The sequence below is a fragment of the Schistocerca cancellata genome, chromosome 2, assembly GCF_023864275.1.
Source record: "Schistocerca cancellata isolate TAMUIC-IGC-003103 chromosome 2, iqSchCanc2.1, whole genome shotgun sequence".
NCBI lineage: Eukaryota > Metazoa > Arthropoda > Insecta > Orthoptera > Acrididae > Schistocerca > Schistocerca cancellata.
In genome coordinates this window covers 533,856,600-533,873,711 of record NC_064627.1, presented here as the reverse complement: position 1 = coordinate 533,873,711, position 17,112 = coordinate 533,856,600, and the positions used below count along the sequence as shown (strand labels likewise).

The window sequence follows — 17,112 nt, the reverse complement described above, 5'->3', positions numbered from 1 at the left end:
ACAGATGGATTATTATAGGCTCGATACGTTAAAATGACTGCGACAGGTATGCACTTAAATATAAATAAGAACTCGTCGTTCGCAAATACCAACATACCCTTTGCTGGAGCCGAAATTTGGTTGGTTTATAGATCTCGACATGATGTATAATTCGAAGGGCATACGCTATGGAATGTTGTGCGCTTTCATCTGGTAGGCAGTTTTGCCTCGTATTTCATACACACGCTATCTGCCACGTACACGCTTCGTTGTTACTACTGAGTGGCGTTTCGCATTGAGAAGGAGTGACCACAAACGCGTGCTTTACGTAAAATTCTTCGACGAGGATGGGATTCGAACCCACGCGTGCAGAGCACATTGGATTAGCAGTCCAACGCCTTAACCACTCGGCCACCTCGTCTGCTGGAACTACATCTGCATCTTTGGCGAGTGCTTGCGCAAAGAAGACATCTGTCGATTCGAAAACGCATTCAAAGCACCGTACTGGGCCGGTGTCTGCGTCTAATGCCCAGCTGCAGTGCAGCCGACCGAGCTCCCACTCGCGAATCATTTAATGACAGCATCCGTCCACGTCGATATCCGATCGGGGCAAAATCACCGGCCCACTTATTTACTGCAGGAATAAGTATTGTATCGACATGCAGTGTCGTCTAATGCAAATGAGAAATGTGCTGGGCACTCTTTTCCACGACTTGCTGCAACGAAACGGACAGCTCGATACGCTACACTGATATTGCTTGCAAGGTTTTGACGTTCGTCCTAGCCCAAGATTGTCCTGCTGTTTGGATGGAGCTTGGTGTTTGGGCGGCCACTAGCGACGGATGTCTGCAAAGTCAAGTCTCTCCAGTAGGCCCTGCCAAATCGGTTCTGTATATGGCGGCCTGACGCAAAACAAACTGTCGAAAGGCGACAGTTGAGCTACAGATGGTTTATTATAGGCTCGATACGTTAAAATGACTGCGACAGGTATGCACTTAAATATAAATAAGAACTCGTCGTTCGCAAATACCATCATACTCTTTGCTGGAGCCGTAATTTGATTGGTTTATAGATCTCGACATGATGTATAATTCGAAGGGCATACGCTATGGAATGTTGTGCGATTTCACCTGGAAGGCAGTTTTGCCTCGTATTTCATACACACGCTATCTGCCACGTACACACTTCGTTGTTACTACTGAGTGGCGTTTCGCATGGAGAAGGAGTGACCGCAAACGCGTGCTTTACGTAAAATTCTTCGACGAGGATGGGATTCGAACCCTCGCGTGCAGAGCACATTGGATTAGCAGTCCAACGCCTTAACCACTCGGCCACCTCGTCTGCTGGAACTACATCTGCATCTTTGGCGAGTGCTTGCGCAAAGAAGACATCTGTCGATTCGAAAACGCATTCAAAGCACCGTACTGGGCCGGTGTCTGCGTCTAATGCCCAGCTGCAGTGCAGCCGACCAAGCTCCCACTCGCGAATCATTTAATGACAGCATCCGTCCACGTCGATATCCGATCGGGGCAAAATCACCGGCCCACTTATTTACTGCAGGAATAAGTATTGTATCGACATGCAGTGTCGTCTAATGCAAATGAGAAATGTGCTGGGCACTCTTTTCCACGACTTGCTGCAACGAAACGGACAGCTCGATACGCTACACTGATATTGCTTGCAAGGTTTTGACGTTCGTCCTAGCCCAAGATTGTCCTGCTGTTTGGATGGAGCTTGGTGTTTGGGCGGCCACTAGCGACGGATGTCTGCAAAGTCAAGTCTCTCCAGTAGGCCCTGCCAAATCGGTTCTGTATATGGCGGCCTGACGCAAAACAAACTGTCGAAAGGCTACAGATGGATTATTATAGGCTCGATACGTTAAAATGACTGCGACAGGTATGCACTTAAATATAAATAAGAACTCGTCGTTCGCAAATACCAACATACCCTTTGCTGGAGCCGAAATTTGGTTGGTTTATAGATCTCGACATGATGTATAATTCGAAGGGCATACGCTATGGAATGTTGTGCGCTTTCATCTGGTAGGCAGTTTTGCCTCGTATTTCATACACACGCTATCTGCCACGTACACGCTTCGTTGTTACTACTGAGTGGCGTTTCGCATTGAGAAGGAGTGACCACAAACGCGTGCTTTACGTAAAATTCTTCGACGAGGATGGGATTCGAACCCACGCGTGCAGAGCACATTGGATTAGCAGTCCAACGCCTTAACCACTCGGCCACCTCGTCTGCTGGAACTACATCTGCATCTTTGGCGAGTGCTTGCGCAAAGAAGACATCTGTCGATTCGAAAACGCATTCAAAGCACCGTACTGGGCCGGTGTCTGCGTCTAATGCCCAGCTGCAGTGCAGCCGACCGAGCTCCCACTCGCGAATCATTTAATGACAGCATCCGTCCACGTCGATATCCGATCGGGGCAAAATCACCGGCCCACTTATTTACTGCAGGAATAAGTATTGTATCGACATGCAGTGTCGTCTAATGCAAATGAGAAATGTGCTGGGCACTCTTTTCCACGACTTGCTGCAACGAAACGGACAGCTCGATACGCTACACTGATATTGCTTGCAAGGTTTTGACGTTCGTCCTAGCCCAAGATTGTCCTGCTGTTTGGATGGAGCTTGGTGTTTGGGCGGCCACTAGCGACGGATGTCTGCAAAGTCAAGTCTCTCCAGTAGGCCCTGCCAAATCGGTTCTGTATATGGCGGCCTGACGCAAAACAAACTGTCGAAAGGCGACAGTTGAGCTACAGATGGTTTATTATAGGCTCGATACGTTAAAATGACTGCGACAGGTATGACTGCGACAGGTATAAGAACTCGTCGTTCGCAAATACCATCATACTCTTTGCTGGAGCCGTAATTTGATTGGTTTATAGATCTCGACATGATGTATAATTCGAAGGGCATACGCTATGGAATGTTGTGCGCTTTCATCTGGTAGGCAGTTTTGCCTCGTATTTCATACACACGCTATCTGCCACGTACACACTTCGTTGTTACTACTGAGTGGCGTTTCGCATGGAGAAGGAGTGACCGCAAACGCGTGCTTTACGTAAAATTCTTCGACGAGGATGGGATTCGAACCCTCGCGTGCAGAGCACATTGGATTAGCAGTCCAACGCCTTAACCACTCGGCCACCTCGTCTGCTGGAACTACATCTGCATCTTTGGCGAGTGCTTGCGCAAAGAAGACATCTGTCGATTCGAAAACGCATTCAAAGCACCGTACTGGGCCGGTGTCTGCGTCTAATGCCCAGCTGCAGTGCAGCCGACCAAGCTCCCACTCGCGAATCATTTAATGACAGCATCCGTCCACGTCGATATCCGATCGGGGCAAAATCACCGGCCCACTTATTTACTGCAGGAATAAGTATTGTATCGACATGCAGTGTCGTCTAATGCAAATGAGAAATGTGCTGGGCACTCTTTTCCACGACTTGCTGCAACGAAACGGACAGCTCGATACGCTACACTGATATTGCTTGCAAGGTTTTGACGTTCGTCCTAGCCCAAGATTGTCCTGCTGTTTGGATGGAGCTTGGTGTTTGGGCGGCCACTAGCGACGGATGTCTGCAAAGTCAAGTCTCTCCAGTAGGCCCTGCCAAATCGGTTCTGTATATGGCGGCCTGACGCAAAACAAACTGTCGAAAGGCGACAGTTGTGCTACAGATGGTTTATTATAGGCTCGATACGTTAAAATGACTGCGACAGGTATGCACTTAAATATAAATAAGAACTCGTCGTTCGCAAATACCAACATACTCTTTGCTGGAGCCGTAATTTGATTGGTTTATAGATCTCGACATGATGTATAATTCGAAGGGCATACGCTATGGAATGTTGTGCGCTTTCATCTGGTAGGCAGTTTTGCCTCGTATTTCATACACACGCTATCTGCCACGTACACGCTTCGTTGTTACTACTGAGTGGCGTTTCGCATGGAGAAGGAGTGACCGCAAACGCGTGCTTTACGTAAAATTCTTCGATGAGGATGGGATTCGAACCCACGCGTGCAGAGCACATTGGATTAGCAGTCCAACGCCTTAACCACTCGGCCACCTCGTCTGCTGGAACTATATCTGCATCTTTGGCGAGTGCTTGCGCAAAGAAGACATCTGTCGATTCGAAAACGCATTCAAAGCACCGTACTGGGCCGGTGTCTGCGTCTAATGCCCAGCTGCAGTGCAGCCGACCGAGCTCCCACTCGCGAATCATTTAATGACAGCATCCGTCCACGTCGATATCCGATCGGGGCAAAATCACCGGCCCACTTATTTACTGCAGGAATAAGTATTGTATCGACATGCAGTGTCGTCTAATGCAAATGAGAAATGTGCTGGGCACTCTTTTCCACGACTTGCTGCAACGAAACGGACAGCTCGATACGCTACACTGATATTGCTCGCAAGGTTTTGACGTTCGTCCTAGCCCAAGATTGTCCTGCTGTTTGGATGGAGCTTGGTGTTTGGGCGGCCACTAGCGACGGATGTCTGCAAAGTCAAGTCTCTCCAGTAGGCCCTGCCAAATCGGTTCTGTATATGGCGGCCTGACGCAAAACAAACTGTCGAAAGGCGACAGTTGTGCTACAGATGGTTTATTATAGGCTCGATACGTTAAAATGACTGCGACAGGTATGCACTTAAATATAAATAAGAACTCGTCGTTCGCAAATACCAACATACTCTTTGCTGGAGCCGTAATTTGATTGGTTTATAGATCTCGACATGATGTATAATTCGAAGGGCATACGCTATGGAATGTTGTGCGCTTTCATCTGGTAGGCAGTTTTGCCTCGTATTTCATACACACGCTATCTGCCACGTACACGCTACGTTGTTACTACTGAGTGGCGTTTCGCATGGAGAAGGAGTGACCGCAAACGCGTGCTTTACGTAAAATTCTTCGACGAGGATGGGATTCGAACCCTCGCGTGCAGAGCACATTGGATTAGCAGTCCAACGCCTTAACCACTCGGCCACCTCGTCTGCTGAAGCTACATGTGCATCTTTGGCGAGTGCTTGCGCAAAGAAGACATCTGTCGATTCGAAAACGCATTCAAAGCACCGTACTGGGCCGGTGTCTGCGTCTAATGCCCAGCTGCAGTGCAGCCGACCAAGCTCCCACTCGCGAATCATTTAATGACAGCATCCGTCCACGTCGATATCCGATCGGGGCAAAATCACCGGCCCACTTATTTACTGCAGGAATAAGTATTGTATCGACATGCAGTGTCGTCTAATGCAAATGAGAAATGTGCTGGGCACTCTTTTCCACGACTTGCTGCAACGAAACGGACAGCTCGATACGCTACACTGATATTGCTTGCAAGGTTTTGACGTTCGTCCTAGCCCAAGATTGTCCTGCTGTTTGGATGGAGCTTGGTGTTTGGGCGGCCACTAGCGACGGATGTCTGCAAAGTCAAGTCTCTCCAGTAGGCCCTGCCAAATCGGTTCTGTATATGGCGGCCTGACGCAAAACAAACTGTCGAAAGGCTACAAATGGATTATTATAGGCTCGATACGTTAAAATGACTGCGACAGGTATGCACTTAAATATAAATAAGAACTCGTCGTTCGCAAATACCAACATACACTTTGCTGGAGCCGAAATTTGATTGGTTTATAGATCTCGACATGATGTATAATTCGAAGGGCATACGCTATGGAATGTTGTGCGCTTTCATCTGGTAGGCAGTTTTGCTTCGTATTTCATACACACGCTATCTGCCACGTACACGCTTCGTTGTTACTACTGAGTGGCGTTTCGCATGGAGAAGGAGTGACCGCAAACGCGTGCTTTACGTAAAATTCATCGATGAGGATGGGATTCGAACCCACGCGTGCAGAGCACATTGGATTAGCAGTCCAACGCCTTAACCACTCGGCCACCTCGTCTGCTGGAACTACATCTGCATCTTTGGCGAGTGCTTGCGCAAAGAAGACATCTGTCGATTCGAAAACGCATTCAAAGCACCGTACTGGGCCGGTGTCTGCGTCTAATGCCCAGCTGCAGTGCAGCCGACCGAGCTCCCACTCGCGAATCATTTAATGACAGCATCCGTCCACGTCGATATCCGATCGGGGCAAAATCACCGGCCCACTTATTTACTGCAGGAATAAGTATTGTATCGACATGCAGTGTCGTCTAATGCAAATGAGAAATGTGCTGGGCACTCTTTTCCACGACTTGCTGCAACGAAACGGACAGCTCGATACGCTACACTGATATTGCTTGCAAGGTTTTGACGTTCGTCCTAGCCCAAGATTGTCCTGCTGTTTGGATGGAGCTTGGTGTTTGGGCGGCCACTAGCGACGGATGTCTGCAAAGTCAAGTCTCTCCAGTAGGCCCTGCCAAATCGGTTCTGTATATGGCGGCCTGACGCAAAAAGTTGTGCTACAGATGGTTTATTATAGGCTCGATACGTTAAAATGACTGCGACAGGTATGCACTTAAATATAAATAAGAACTCGTCGTTCGCAAATACCAACATACTCTTTGCTGGAGCCGTAATTTGATTGGTTTATAGATCTCGACATGATGTATAATTCGAAGGGCATACGCTATGGAATGTTGTGCGCTTTCATCTGGTAGGCAGTTTTGCCTCGTATTTCATACACACGCTATCTGCCACGTACACGCTACGTTGTTACTACTGAGTGGCGTTTCGCATGGAGAAGGAGTGACCGCAAACGCGTGCTTTACGTAAAATTCTTCGACGAGGATGGGATTCGAACCCTCGCGTGCAGAGCACATTGGATTAGCAGTCCAACGCCTTAACCACTCGGCCACCTCGTCTGCTGAAACTACATGTGCATCTTTGGCGAGTGCTTGCGCAAAGAAGACATCTGTCGATTCGAAAACGCATTCAAAGCACCGTACTGGGCCGGTGTCTGCGTCTAATGCCCAGCTGCAGTGCAGCCGACCAAGCTCCCTCTCGCGAATCATTTAATGACAGCATACGTCCACGTCGATATCCGATCGGGGCAAAATCACCGGCCCACTTATTTACTGCAGGAATAAGTATTGTATCGACATGCAGTGTCGTCTAATGCAAATGAGAAATGTGCTGGGCACTCTTTTCCACGACTTGCTGCAACGAAACGGACAGCTCGATACGCTACACTGATATTGCTTGCTAGGTTTTGACGTTCGTCCTAGCCCAAGATTGTCCTGCTGTTTGGATGGAGCTTGGTGTTTGGGCGGCCACTAGCGACGGATGTCTGCAAAGTCAAGTCTCTCCAGTAGGCCCTGCCAAATCGGTTCTGTATATGGCGGCCTGACGCAAAACAAACTGTCGAAAGGCTACAGATGGATTATTATAGGCTCGATACGTTAAAATGACTGCGACAGGTATGCACTTAAATATAAATAAGAACTCGTCGTTCGCAAATACCAACATACCCTTTGCTGGAGCCGAAATTTGATTGGTTTATAGATCTCGACATGATGTATAATTCGAAGGGCATACGCTATGGAATGTTGTGCGCTTTCATCTGGTAGGCAGTTTTGCCTCGTATTTCATACACACGCTATCTGCCACGTACACGCTTCGTTGTTACTACTGAGTGGCGTTTCGCATGGAGAAGGAGTGACCGCAAACGCGTGCTTTACGTAAAATTCTTCGACGAGGATGGGATTCGAACCCACGCGTGCAGAGCACATTGGATTAGCAGTCCAACGCCTTAACCACTCGGCCACCTCGTCTGCTGGAACTACATCTGCATCTTTGGCGAGTGCTTGCGCAAAGAAGACATCTGTCGATTCGAAAACGCATTCAAAGCACCGTACTGGGCCGGTGTCTGCGTCTAATGCCCAGCTGCAGTGCAGCCGACCGAGCTCCCACTCGCGAATCATTTAATGACAGCATCCGTCCACGTCGATATCCGATCGGGGCAAAATCACCGGCCCACTTATTTACTGCAGGAATAAGTATTGTATCGACATGCAGTGTCGTCTAATGCAAATGAGAAATGTGCTGGGCACTCATTTCCACGACTTGCTGCAACGAAACGGACAGCTCGATACGCTACACTGATATTGCTTGCAAGGTTTTGACGTTCGTCCTAGCCCAAGATTGTCCTGCTGTTTGGATGGAGCTTGGTGTTTGGGCGGCCACTAGCGACGGATGTCTGCAAAGTCAAGTCTCTCCAGTAGGCCCTGCCAAATCGGTTCTGTATATGGCGGCCTGACGCAAAACAAACTGTCGAAAGGCGACAGTTGTGCTACAGATGGTTTATTATAGGCTCGATACGTTAAAATGACTGCGACAGGTATGCACTTAAATATAAATAAGAACTCGTCGTTCGCAAATACCAACATACTCTTTGCTGGAGCCGTAATTTGATTGGTTTATAGATCTCGACATGATGTATAATTCGAAGGGCATACGCTATGGAATGTTGTGCGCTTTCATCTGGTAGGCAGTTTTGCCTCGTATTTCATACACACGCTATCTGCCACGTACACGCTTCGTTGTTACTACTGAGTGGCGTTTCGCATGGAGAAGGAGTGACCGCAAACGCGTGCTTTACGTAAAATTCTTCGACGAGGATGGGATTCGAACCCTCGCGTGCAGAGCACATTGGATTAGCAGTCCAACGCCTTAACCACTCGGCCACCTCGTCTGCTGGAGCTACATCTGCATCTTTGGCGAGTGCTTGCGCAAAGAAGACATCTGTCGATTCGAAAACGCATTCAAAGCACCGTACTGGGCCGGTGTCTGCGTCTAATGCCCAGCTGCAGTGCAGCCGACCAAGCTCCCACTCGCGAATCATTTAATGACAGCATCCGTCCACGTCGATATCCGATCGGGGCAAAATCACCGGCCCACTTATTTACTGCAGGAATAAGTATTGTATCGACATGCAGTGTCGTCTAATGCAAATGAGAAATGTGCTGGGCACTCTTTTCCACGACTTGCTGCAACGAAACGGACAGCTCGATACGCTACACTGATATTGCTTGCAAGGTTTTGACGTTCGTCCTAGCCCAAGATTGTCCTGCTGTTTGGATGGAGCTTGGTGTTTGGGCGGCCACTAGCGACGGATGTCTGCAAAGTCAAGTCTCTCCAGTAGGCCCTGCCAAATCGGTTCTGTATATGGCGGCCTGACGCAAAACAAACTGTCGAAAGGCTACAGATGGATTATTATAGGCTCGATACGTTAAAATGACTGCGACAGGTATGCACTTAAATATAAATAAGAACTCGTCGTTCGCAAATACCAACATACCCTTTGCTGGAGCCGAAATTTGATTGGTTTATAGATCTCGACATGATGTATAATTCGAAGGGCATACGCTATGGAATGTTGTGCGCTTTCATCTGGTAGGCAGTTTTGCCTCGTATTTCATACACACGCTATCTGCCACGTACACGCTTCGTTGTTACTACTGAGTGGCGTTTCGCATGGAGAAGGAGTGACCGCAAACGCGTGCTTTACGTAAAATTCTTCGACGAGGATGGGATTCGGACCCACGCGTGCAGAGCACATTGGATTAGCAGTCCAACGCCTTAACCACCCGGCCACCTCGTCTGCTGCAACTACATCTGCATCTTTGGCGAGTGCTTGCGCAAAGAAGACATCTGTCGATTCGAAAACGCATTCAAAGCACCGTACTGGGCCGGTGTCTGCGTCTAATGCCCAGCTGCAGTGCAGCCGACCAAGCTCCCACTCGCGAATCATTTAATGACAGCATGCGTCCACGTCGATATCCGATCGGGGCAAAATCACCGGACCACTTATTTACTGCAGGAATAAGTATTGTATCGACATGCAGTGTCGTCTAATGCAAATGAGAAATGTGCTGGGCACTCTTTTCCACGACTTGCTGCAACGAAACGGACAGCTCGATACGCTACACTGATATTGCTTGCAAGGTTTTGACGTTCGTCCTAGCCCAAGATTGTCCTGCTGTTTGGATGGAGCTTGGTGTTTGGGCGGCCACTAGCGACGGATGTCTGCAAAGTCAAGTCTCTCCAGTAGGCCCTGCCAAATCGGTTCTGTATATGGCGGCCTGACGCAAAACAAACTGTCGAAAGGCGACAGTTGTGCTACAGATGGTTTATTATAGGCTCGATACGTTAAAATGACTGCGACAGGTATGCACTTAAATATAAATAAGAACTCGTCGTTCGCAAATACCATCATACTCTTTGCTGGAGCCGTAATTTGATTGGTTTATAGATCTCGACATGATGTATAATTCGAAGGGCATACGCTATGGAATGTTGTGCGCTTACATCTGGTAGGCAGTTTTCCCTCGTATTTCATACACACGCTATCTGCCACGTACACGCTTCGTTGTTACTACTGAGTGGCGTTTCGCATGGAGAAGGAGTGACCGCAAACGCGTGCTTTACGTAAAATTCTTCGACGAGGATGGGATTCGAACCCTCGCGTGCAGAGCACATTGGATTAGCAGTCCAACGCCTTAACCACTCGGCCACCTCGTCTGCTGGAACTACATCTGCATCTTTGGCGAGTGCTTGCGCAAAGAAGACATCTGTCGATTCGAAAACGCATTCAAAGCACCGTACTGGGCCGGTGTCTGCGTCTAATGCCCAGCTGCAGTGCAGCCGACCAAGCTCCCACTCGCGAATAATTTAATGACAGCATCCGTCCACGTCGATATCCGATCGGGGCAAAATCACCGGCCCACTTATTTACTGCAGGAATAAGTATTGTATCGACATGCAGTGTCGTCTAATGCAAATGAGAAATGTGCTGGGCACTCTTTTCCACGACTTGCTGCAACGAAACGGACAGCTCGATACGCTACACTGATATTGCTTGCAAGGTTTTGACGTTCGTCCTAGCCCAAGATTGTCCTGCTGTTAGGATGGAGCTTGGTGTTTGGGCGGCCACTAGCGACGGATGTCTGCAAAGTCAAGTCTCTCCAGTAGGCCCTGCCAAATCGGTTCTGTATATGGCGGCCTGACGCAAAACAAACTGTTGAGCTACAGATGGTTTATTATAGGCTCGATACGTTAAAATGACTGCGACAGGTATGCACTTAAATATAAATAAGAACTCGTCGTTCGCAAATACCATCATACTCTTTGCTGGAGCCGTAATTTGATTGGTTTATAGATCTCGACATGATGTATAATTCGAAGGGCATACGCTATGGAATGTTGTGCGCTTTCATCTGGTAGGCAGTTTTGCCTCGTATTTCATACACACGCTATCTGCCACGTACACGCTTCGTTGTTACTACTGAGTGGCGTTTCGCATGGAGAAGGAGTGACCGCAAACGCGTGCTTTACGTAAAATTCTTCGACGAGGATGGGATTCGAACCCTCGCGTGTAGAGCACATTGGATTAGCAGTCCAACGCCTTAACCACTCGGCCACCTCGTCTGCTGGAACTACATCTGCATCTTTGGCGAGTGCTTGCGCAAAGAAGACATCTGTCGATTCGAAAACGCATTCAAAGCACCGTACTGGGCCGGTGTCTGCGTCTAATGCCCAGCTGCAGTGCAGCCGACCAAGCTCCCACTCGCGAATCATTTAATGACAGCATCCGTCCACGTCGATATCCGATCGGGGCAAAATCACCGGCCCACTTATTTACTGCAGGAATAAGTATTGTATCGACATGCAGTGTCGTCTAATGCAAATGAGAAATGTGCTGGGCACTCTTTTCCACGACTTGCTGCAACGAAACGGACAGCTCGATACGCTACACTGATATTGCTTGCAAGGTTTTGACGTTCGTCCTAGCCCAAGATTGTCCTGCTGTTAGGATGGAGCTTGGTGTTTGGGCGGCCACTAGCGACGGATGTCTGCAAAGTCAAGTCTCTCCAGTAGGCCCTGCCAAATCGGTTCTGTATATGGCGGCCTGACGCAAAACAAACTGTTGAGCTACAGATGGTTTATTATAGGCTCGATACGTTAAAATGACTGCGACAGGTATGCACTTAAATATAAATAAGAACTCGTCGTTCGCAAATACCATCATACTCTTTGCTGGAGCCGTAATTTGATTGGTTTATAGATCTCGACATGATGTATAATTCGAAGGGCATACGCTATGGAATGTTGTGCGCTTTCATCTGGTAGGCAGTTTTGCCTCGTATTTCATACACACGCTATCTGCCACGTACACGCTTCGTTGTTACTACTGAGTGGCGTTTCGCATGGAGAAGGAGTGACCGCAAACGCGTGCTTTACGTAAAATTCTTCGACGAGGATGGGATTCGAACCCTCGCGTGCAGAGCACATTGGATTAGCAGTCCAACGCCTTAACCACTCGGCCACCTCGTCTGCTGGAGCTACATCTGCATCTTTGGCGAGTGCTTGCGCAAAGAAGACATCTGTCGATTCGAAAACGCATTCAAAGCACCGTACTGGGCCGGTGTCTGCGTCTAATGCCCAGCTGCAGTGCAGCCGACCAAGCTCCCACTCGCGAATCATTTAATGACAGCATCCGTCCACGTCGATATCCGATCGGGGCAAAATCACCGGCCCACTTATTTACTGCAGGAATAAGTATTGTATCGACATGCAGTGTCGTCTAATGCAAATGAGAAATGTGCTGGGCACTCTTTTCCACGACTTGCTGCAACGAAACGGACAGCTCGATACGCTACACTGATATTGCTTGCAAGGTTTTGACGTTCGTCCTAGCCCAAGATTGTCCTGCTGTTTGGATGGAGCTTGGTGTTTGGGCGGCCACTAGCGACGGATGTCTGCAAAGTCAAGTCTCTCCAGTAGGCCCTGCCAAATCGGTTCTGTATATGGCGGCCTGACGCAAAACAAACTGTCGAAAGGCTACAGATGGATTATTATAGGCTCGATACGTTAAAATGACTGCGACAGGTATGCACTTAAATATAAATAAGAACTCGTCGTTCGCAAATACCAACATACCCTTTGCTGGAGCCGAAATTTGATTGGTTTATAGATCTCGACATGATGTATAATTCGAAGGGCATACGCTATAGAATGTTGTGCGCTTTCATCTGGTAGGCAGTTTTGCCTCGTATTTCATACACACGCTATCTGCCACGTACACGCTTCGTTGTTACTACTGAGTGGCGTTTCGCATGGAGAAGGAGTGACCGCAAACGCGTGCCTTACGTAAAATTCTTCGATGAGGATGGGATTCGAACCCACGCGTGCAGAGCACATTGGATTAGCAGTCCAACGCCTTAACCACTCGGCCACCTCGTCTGCTGGAACTACATCTGCATCTTTGGCGAGTGCTTGCGCAAAGAAGACATCTGTCGATTCGAAAACGCATTCAAAGCACCGTACTGGGCCGGTGTCTGCGTCTAATGCCCAGCTGCAGTGCAGCCGACCAAGCTCCCACTCGCGAATCATTTAATGACAGCATCCGTCCACGTCGATATCCGATCGGGGCAAAATCACCGGCCCACTTATTTACTGCAGGAATAAGTATTGTATCGACATGCAGTGTCGTCTAATGCAAATGAGAAATGTGCTGGGCACTCTTTTCCACGACTTGCTGCAACGAAACGGACAGCTCGATACGCTACACTGATATTGCTTGCAAGGTTTTGACGTTCGTCCTAGCCCAAGATTGTCCTGCTGTTTGGATGGAGCTTGGTGTTTGGGCGGCCACTAGCGACGGATGTCTGCAAAGTCAAGTCTCTCCAGTAGGCCCTGCCAAATCGGTTCTGTATATGGCGGCCTGACGCAAAACAAACTGTCGAAAGGCGACAGTTGTGTTACAGATGGTTTATTATAGGCTCGATACGTTAAAATGAATGCGACAGGTATGCACTTAAATATAAATAAGAACTCGTCGTTCGCAAATACCAACATACTCTTTGCTGGAGCCGTAATTTGATTGGTTTATAGATCTCGACATGATGTATAATTCGAAGGGCATACGCTATGGAATGTTGTGCGCTTTCATCTGGTAGGCAGTTTTGCCTCGTATTTCATACACACGCTATCTGCCACGTACACGCTTCGTTGTTACTACTGAGTGGCGTTTCGCATGGAGAAGGAGTGACCGCAAACGCGTGCTTTACGTAAAATTCTTCGACGAGGATGGGATTCGAACCCACGCGTGCAGAGCACATTGGATTAGCAGTCCAACGCCTTAACCACTCGGCCACCTCGTCTGCTGGAACTACATCTCGGTTCTGTATATGGCGGCCTGACGCAAAACAAACTGTCGAAAGGCGACAGTTGTGCTACAGATGGTTTGTTATAGGCTCGATACGTTAAAATGACTGCGACAGGTATGCACTTAAATATAAATAAGAACTCGTCGTTCGCAAATACCATCATACTCTTTGCTGGAGCCGTAATTTGATTGGTTTATAGATCTCGACATGATGTATAATTCGAAGGGCATACGCTATGGAATGTTGTGCGCTTTCATCTGGTAGGCAGTTTTGCCTCGTATTTCATACACACGCTATCTGCCACGTACACGCTTCGTTGTTACTACTGAGTGGCGTTTCGCATGGAGAAGGAGTGACCGCAAACGCGTGCTTTACGTAAAATTCTTCGACGAGGACGGGATTCGAACCCTCGCGTGCAGAGCACATTGGATTAGCAGTCCAACGCCTTATCCACTCGGTCACCTCGTCTGCTGGAACTACATCTGCATCTTTGGCGAGTGCTTGCGCAAAGAAGACATCTGTCGATTCGAAAACGCATTCAAAGCACCGTACTGGGCCGGTGTCTGCGTCTAATGCCCAGCTGCAGTGCAGCCGACCAAGCTCCCACTCGCGAATCATTTAATGACAGCATCCGTCCACGTCGATATCCGATCGGGGCAAAATCACCGGCCCACTTATTTACTGCAGGAATAATTATTGTATCGACATGCAGTGTCGTCTAATGCAAATGAGAAATGTGCTGGGCACTCTTTTCCACGACTTGCTGCAACGAAACGGACAGCTCGATACGCTACACTGATATTGCTTGCAAGGTTTTGACGTTCGTCCTAGCCCAAGATTGTCCTGCTGTTTGGATGGAGCTTGGTGTTTGGGCGGCCACTAGCGACGGATGTCTGCAAAGTCAAGTCTCTCCAGTAGGCCCTGCCAAATCGGTTCTGTATATGGCGGCCTGACGCAAAACAAACTGTCGAAAGGCGACAGTTGTGCTACAGATGGTTTATTATAGGCTCGATACGTTAAAATGACTGCGACAGGTATGCACTTAAATATAAATAAGAACTCGTCGTTCGCAAATACCATCATACTCTTTGCTGGAGCCGTAATTTGATTGGTTTATAGATCTCGACATGATGTATAATTCGAAGGGCATACGCTATGGAATGTTGTGCGCTTTCATCTGGTAGGCAGTTTTGCCTCGTATTTCATACACACGCTATCTGCCACGTACACGCTTCGTTGTTACTACTGAGTGGCGTTTCGCATGGAGAAGGAGTGACCGCAAACGCGTGCTTTACGTAAAATTCTTCGACGAGGATGGGATTCGAACCCACGCGTGCAGAGCACATTGGATTAGTAGTCCAACGCCTTAACCACTCGGCCACCTCGTCTGCTGGAACTACATCTGCATCTTTGGCGAGTGCTTGCGCAAAGAAGACATCTGTCGATTCGAAAACGCATTCAAAGCACCGTACTGGGCCGGTGTCTGCGTCTAATGCCCAGCTGCAGTGCAGCCAACCAAGCTCCCACTCGCGAATCATTTAATGACAGCATCCGTCCACGTCGATATCCGATCGGGGCAAAATCACCGGCCCACTTATTTACTGCAGGAATAAGTATTGTATCGACATGCAGTGTCGTCTAATGCAAATGAGAAATGTGCTGGGCACTCTTTTCCACGACTTGCTGCAACGAAACGGACAGCTCGATACGCTACACTGATATTGCTTGCAAGGTTTTGACGTTCGTCCTAGCCCAAGATTGTCCTGCTGTTTGGATGGAGCTTGGTGTTTGGGCGGCCACTAGCGACGGATGTCTGCAAAGTCAAGTCTCTCCAGTAGGCCCTGCCAAATCGGTTCTGTATATGGCGGCATGACGCAAAACAAACTGTCGAAAGGCTACAGATGGATTATTATAGGCTCGATACGTTAAAATGACTGCGACAGGTATGCACTTAAATATAAATAAGAACTCGTCGTTCGCAAATACCAACATACCCTTTGCTGGAGCCGAAATTTGATTGGTTTATAGATCTCGACATGATGTATAATTCGAAGGGCATACGCTATGGAATGTTGTGCGCTTTCATCTGGTAGGCAGTTTTGCCTCGTATTTCATACACACGCTATCTGCCACGTACACGCTTCGTTGTTACTACTGAGTGGCGTTTCGCATGGAGAAGGAGTGACCGCAAACGCGTGCTTTACGTAAAATTCTTCGACGAGGATGGGATTCGAACCCACGCGTGCAGAGCACATTGGATTAGCAGTCCAACGCCTTAACCACTCGGCCACCTCGTCTGCTGGAACTACATGTGCATCTTTGGCGAGTGCTTGCGCAAAGAAGACATCTGTCGATTCGAAAACGCATTCAAAGCACCGTACTGGGCCGGTGTCTGCGTCTAATGCCCAGCTGCAGTGCAGCCGACCAAGCTCCCACTCGCGAATCATTTAATGACAGCATCCGTCCACGTCGATATCCGATCGGGGCAAAATCACCGGCCCACTTATTTACTGCAGGAATAAGTATTGTATCGACATGCAGTGTCGTCTAATGCAAATGAGAAATGTGCTGGGCACTCTTTTCCACGACTTGCTGCAACGAAACGGACAGCTCGATACGCTACACTGATATTGCTTGCAAGGTTTTGACGTTCGTCCTAGCCCAAGATTGTCCTGCTGTTTGGATGGAGCTTGGTGTTTGGGCGGCCACTAGCGACGGATGTCTGCAAAGTCAAGTCTCTCCAGTAGGCCCTGCCAAATCGGTTCTGTATATGGCGGCCTGACGCAAAACAAACTGTCGAAAGGCGACAGTTGTGTTACAGATGGTTTATTATAGGCTCGATACGTTAAAATGACTGCGACAGGTATGCACTTAAATATAAATAAGAACTCGTCGTTCGCAAATACCAACATACTCTTTGCTGGAGCCGTAATTTGATTGGTTTATAGATCTCGACATGATGTATAATTCGAAGGGCATACGCTATGGAATGTTGTGCGCTTTCATCTG

General features: G+C 48.4%; 19 non-coding genes across 19 annotated transcripts; all 19 read right to left on the bottom strand.

Moving 5' to 3' along the window:
* Window positions 1–318: 318 nt before the first annotated feature.
* Window positions 319–400, bottom strand: Trnas-gcu (transfer RNA serine (anticodon GCU)). The gene has a single exon. It is a non-coding gene; the product is annotated as a tRNA-Ser (tRNA).
* Window positions 401–1,238: 838 nt separating this feature from the next.
* Window positions 1,239–1,320, bottom strand: Trnas-gcu (transfer RNA serine (anticodon GCU)). The gene has a single exon. It is a non-coding gene; the product is annotated as a tRNA-Ser (tRNA).
* An 827-nt stretch (window positions 1,321–2,147) lies between these two features.
* On the bottom strand, window positions 2,148–2,229 carry Trnas-gcu (transfer RNA serine (anticodon GCU)). Its single transcript has one exon. It is a non-coding gene; the product is annotated as a tRNA-Ser (tRNA).
* Window positions 2,230–3,066: 837 nt separating this feature from the next.
* On the bottom strand, window positions 3,067–3,148 carry Trnas-gcu (transfer RNA serine (anticodon GCU)). Its single transcript has one exon. It is a non-coding gene; the product is annotated as a tRNA-Ser (tRNA).
* An 838-nt stretch (window positions 3,149–3,986) lies between these two features.
* Trnas-gcu (transfer RNA serine (anticodon GCU)) lies at window positions 3,987–4,068 on the bottom strand. The gene has a single exon. It is a non-coding gene; the product is annotated as a tRNA-Ser (tRNA).
* An 838-nt stretch (window positions 4,069–4,906) lies between these two features.
* Trnas-gcu (transfer RNA serine (anticodon GCU)) lies at window positions 4,907–4,988 on the bottom strand. The gene has a single exon. It is a non-coding gene; the product is annotated as a tRNA-Ser (tRNA).
* Window positions 4,989–5,815: 827 nt separating this feature from the next.
* On the bottom strand, window positions 5,816–5,897 carry Trnas-gcu (transfer RNA serine (anticodon GCU)). The gene has a single exon. It is a non-coding gene; the product is annotated as a tRNA-Ser (tRNA).
* Window positions 5,898–6,716: 819 nt separating this feature from the next.
* Window positions 6,717–6,798, bottom strand: Trnas-gcu (transfer RNA serine (anticodon GCU)). Its single transcript has one exon. It is a non-coding gene; the product is annotated as a tRNA-Ser (tRNA).
* Window positions 6,799–7,625: 827 nt separating this feature from the next.
* On the bottom strand, window positions 7,626–7,707 carry Trnas-gcu (transfer RNA serine (anticodon GCU)). Its single transcript has one exon. It is a non-coding gene; the product is annotated as a tRNA-Ser (tRNA).
* An 838-nt stretch (window positions 7,708–8,545) lies between these two features.
* Window positions 8,546–8,627, bottom strand: Trnas-gcu (transfer RNA serine (anticodon GCU)). Its single transcript has one exon. It is a non-coding gene; the product is annotated as a tRNA-Ser (tRNA).
* Window positions 8,628–9,454: 827 nt separating this feature from the next.
* On the bottom strand, window positions 9,455–9,536 carry Trnas-gcu (transfer RNA serine (anticodon GCU)). The gene has a single exon. It is a non-coding gene; the product is annotated as a tRNA-Ser (tRNA).
* An 838-nt stretch (window positions 9,537–10,374) lies between these two features.
* On the bottom strand, window positions 10,375–10,456 carry Trnas-gcu (transfer RNA serine (anticodon GCU)). Its single transcript has one exon. It is a non-coding gene; the product is annotated as a tRNA-Ser (tRNA).
* An 824-nt stretch (window positions 10,457–11,280) lies between these two features.
* Window positions 11,281–11,362, bottom strand: Trnas-gcu (transfer RNA serine (anticodon GCU)). Its single transcript has one exon. It is a non-coding gene; the product is annotated as a tRNA-Ser (tRNA).
* An 824-nt stretch (window positions 11,363–12,186) lies between these two features.
* Trnas-gcu (transfer RNA serine (anticodon GCU)) lies at window positions 12,187–12,268 on the bottom strand. Its single transcript has one exon. It is a non-coding gene; the product is annotated as a tRNA-Ser (tRNA).
* Window positions 12,269–13,095: 827 nt separating this feature from the next.
* On the bottom strand, window positions 13,096–13,177 carry Trnas-gcu (transfer RNA serine (anticodon GCU)). The gene has a single exon. It is a non-coding gene; the product is annotated as a tRNA-Ser (tRNA).
* Window positions 13,178–14,015: 838 nt separating this feature from the next.
* On the bottom strand, window positions 14,016–14,097 carry Trnas-gcu (transfer RNA serine (anticodon GCU)). The gene has a single exon. It is a non-coding gene; the product is annotated as a tRNA-Ser (tRNA).
* A 392-nt stretch (window positions 14,098–14,489) lies between these two features.
* Trnas-gcu (transfer RNA serine (anticodon GCU)) lies at window positions 14,490–14,571 on the bottom strand. The gene has a single exon. It is a non-coding gene; the product is annotated as a tRNA-Ser (tRNA).
* Window positions 14,572–15,409: 838 nt separating this feature from the next.
* Trnas-acu (transfer RNA serine (anticodon ACU)) lies at window positions 15,410–15,491 on the bottom strand. The gene has a single exon. It is a non-coding gene; the product is annotated as a tRNA-Ser (tRNA).
* Window positions 15,492–16,318: 827 nt separating this feature from the next.
* Trnas-gcu (transfer RNA serine (anticodon GCU)) lies at window positions 16,319–16,400 on the bottom strand. Its single transcript has one exon. It is a non-coding gene; the product is annotated as a tRNA-Ser (tRNA).
* Between the last annotated feature and the right edge of the window lie 712 nt (window positions 16,401–17,112).